Below are 3,979 nucleotides of genomic sequence, written 5' to 3'. Positions count from 1 at the left end.
ACGTGTGGGCCACATAAGGGCCATCAGCCCTTTACAGAACTCAGCCATATAAGAATACCATATAAGGTCCATATATCAGCCACATCGGTTTTTATTATTTGGCTCACTCTGGGTTGGGTTACGGCACTGTTTAGGTTCAGTTCTGGCTAAAAAGATGTGGACCCGTTTTGGGCCGGTGAACACAAACTAATCTGGGCCACACTTTAGCTGTTGATTTGGGCCAGATCCGCGCCAAAGGAAATTTGCTGACGGGTCTCCGTGGTGTTGTGATGCTTCATATTCACGCAGCAGCAGTGGTGATGAGAGGACGCGCTTGAGAAACAGTTTATTGAGGAGAAATCAATCTACATATAAAACATTGGTCAACAAATTAGAATACTTCATAAGACCAATAAAAAAACATTTTTAGTGAATTGTTGGCCTTCTGGAAAGTATGTTCATTTACTGTACATGTACTCAATACTTGGTAGGGGTATCTGCGTATCTGAGTTGAATTAAGTTATAAAGTTCGAACTAGGAGATAAACTTGCATTAGCAAGAAAAAAAAGTCAGAATTGTGAGTTAAAATAGTTAAATGTTATGTAAAATGTTATATGTTTAACTGTAGGGCTAATACAATATGTCCCATATGTGAATATTATATAGACCTATTGTTTAAATCTAATTTATGCTTTAAAGTAGGGTAATCATAGCAGGTTTCATCCACAGTCTGTCGGTTTAAACGTCTGCGTTTAGCTTCAAATGGCATCTTTGACGACAGTATTATATAAAATTATTTGCATTCCGATTCTGACATCCAAAAGCACAACAATATATATATTTTTCTCTTATTCCGTGGATTTTACCCGCTTCCCTCCACTTGTTCCCGGTGTTTTTCTGCCATTGCTATGCGCGCGCAGCTGCATGTGACGTAACTGTGACGTCTGCTCCAAATTGGTCTATTAGACAGAAGAAGGTAAACAATGTACAAAAAAATGTGTTACAGCATTTACATTTCTGTTATTAGTGATAGAAAGGCAAACTCTATAATAATACTTTCTCAAATACCGTCCGCCGGCATTCAGCAAATATGCATTTCTATCATTAAAACTAATCTTTGAATATCTATTAAACATTAAATTGCATGCACTGTCCCTTTAACGCTTTTTGATGACTGGTAAGATCTGGAAGTTTAGATCTTCACTAATAAAAGGGTCTTTGATTAGCTAAAATTTCTCAGCAGTTAAAAACCAAAACTAATATTTTACCTCTTTAACAGACCATGACAGAGCTGTCAAAGTCGGCCTAAACTATGAAATCTCTCTGAATAAATAGAAAATACTTAATAATAATTGTGCATCTGTTTGCATATGTTTTCACATCTTTCTGCATAACGAATCTGAAAACAGTGAGTGAATCAAACCCATGGAGAGGCTTGAACTGAGTTTTACTGCATCACTGAACACAGGTTAAACAGACGGATGATGCTGAGACAGAAGCTCTGATGAGTCTGCTGCTGTCAGATCTGATGATCATCACTGAATCAGTCTGAATCTGAGCAGATCAACAGCTCCGTGTCCAGAGGAGGATCAGGATCATCCTGGTGTTTTAACATGTACTCAAACTCAGAGCTCAACCTCTGCTTTCTGTATGTGAAAATAAATACATGACTGATCTCTCTGTCTCATTTCTTCATATTACCACTGTTTAAAATAATTGATTAAACAATTCAGCTATTAATTAATTAAGACAGAAGACAGTATGAGATATAGTCTATTTATATGTTTTACACAATATAATAACTGATACTTTTGACTCATCCCTTTTCTTAAAAAATGGACATTTGAAATTTATAGTTTTATAAAACTTTTTGTTTTAGTGAAAACATGTATCTGAGTAAGTTATGTCATTTTCCGCTTTAATCTGTAAATATTGCCCTACCCTGCTCATACGGTATTATTTTTATTTGTGGAGCTCTTAAAAAGCCTTAAATTAGAGTTTAGAAATCCTGCAGATACCCTGTAAGTATATTGGATTGAGATGATTTTCTTGTCCTCCCATCATGCTGCAGAAAGAGCCTAGATGATGTCACTTCCTCCGTGTCAAAAGCACAAAAACAAACCTGTATGTCATTTGAGATGTCTCAGTGCGACTGGTACAGTGCTCAGATGAGCAGACCAAAATGTAATATACTGTAAGTGAGAGAGTTTAGAGATGCTTTGCCTGCTGTTGTGTCCTCTCCCACAGTCTCCATCGCAGTCTGAGTAGCAGCAGCGGCTCCTGATCGTGAATATAGCTGGGGCAGATTCTGGGTCAAAGCACTAATATATGAAAAACACTGTCTGAGCTTTATATTCTAATCTCTGAACACATGCAGACAACATTTTGGCAGAGATCTAATGTCCTTGTTTGCGTTATCCTGTGGGTGCCACGCTGATGTTGATTGAGAGGCTCGAAGTACACGCATAAAATGCTGTATTATAATCGCCTTAATATAGCATTTATCACCTCCGAATGCTGATTTAGAATATTACAAGTTGTGGAGCAATTCGGGCGAGGAAAGGAGATCATATCTATTCTCAGAACAAACGTGAAACAAACACAACAGAACCATAAAGGCTTTTCATGTGAGGACATTTAAAAATATTTATACTTTATTAAATTGATCCACTACTCCACATAGAAAAAGCAGACATGCCAGCTAGTTACTGACCTGATGCAGACACACAGCTGAAGCGGACTGATATCGTCTTGGTCTGGACTGTCTGGAGCGAGGGTCACGCAAGGTGAAGGTGAAAATAAGCAGGGCTCTCAGCTCGATTAGTGCTGCAGTTCCTTTGTTCACCACAGGTTTACTTTGCAAAACTGGGGGGCGCTGTTGAGCTCGGAAGGCCTCAGGCTCCGTCGGCTCCTCTTCGCATCATGAATGCTGTGCACTGGATGTTAATATATCCAGCTTACTCTACCACTTAAAATAGTCTAGAAAATCCCGAAAAATATTTGTTGCAGAATGCTGAACACATTTACAGTGTATTATCGATTCAGTTTATATAGAGGTCTGTTTTGGATTAATATTTTGGTTGACAGGCTCTTTTAGACGAGTCACCTTTAGCATATAGCGCTTTATACAATTAAGTCCTTAAGGAAATGCTGTGAAATATTTCTATTGTAATAACTTTAATTATTAAAAATAAAAAACAGAGTCATGCTCATCCTGAAGAAGAATTTATTTAAAAATGTCATGTTAACTCTGAAGCAATTTTAATAATGCCTGTAGAAAAAGCAGGAAATGGTCAGTGTTATAATGCATTTTGACTTTATTTTTCTCCAAAACGGCACAGTAAAATATCGTCTAATGTAATATAACTGTATCTTTTATAATGTCCAATATTAATGTGTTTTTAAATTGATTTTACTTGTTTTTGGGCACATTTAATAACCGCTGAAGTATAGGTCTTGGTCAGCTTTTTGGCCGCTCCATGTCTCCGTACCGTAATACCACAAATAGACGCGCAGCGAAACTCAGATGCGGAATTCAAAGCGGCGTGAATATCAGCTGTAGCTACAGCAAAGAGTGCGCGAGTGACCCAACTCTCAAACCGAGGACTGTTCTGTTTGAACTAAAAGTGCAACAGCAAGGTAAGTGCGTGATTTGTATTAATTAGGCTATTATTTTCGCCTGTGTCTGTGTGTGTGAGTGTAAGTGAGTGAGTGAGTGAGTGAGTGTGTGTGTGTGTGTTCATTCATGTCTTTATTTTAATGTTTTTAATGAGTCCTGGTGTCCTCAGAGGACATAGCATAACATGAATAAAATTGAAAACTGTTCTCACACACTCACACACACAGACACAGACACACACTTACACTCAAACACAGACACAGACACACTTATGCCGAGTTCACACTGCACGATTTTAGCCCGATTTTTCCGACAGGTTTTGCGAAATCGCCGACAAATGCCCGACATCGGAGGCAAATCGGTGCTCGTTCACACGAGTGA

Source organism: Sinocyclocheilus anshuiensis, unplaced genomic scaffold (genome assembly GCF_001515605.1).
Source record: "Sinocyclocheilus anshuiensis isolate Anshui unplaced genomic scaffold, SAMN03320099.WGS_v1.1 scaffold1193, whole genome shotgun sequence".
Taxonomy (NCBI): Eukaryota; Metazoa; Chordata; class Actinopteri; order Cypriniformes; family Cyprinidae; genus Sinocyclocheilus; species Sinocyclocheilus anshuiensis.
This window is presented reverse-complemented; position numbering follows the sequence as displayed.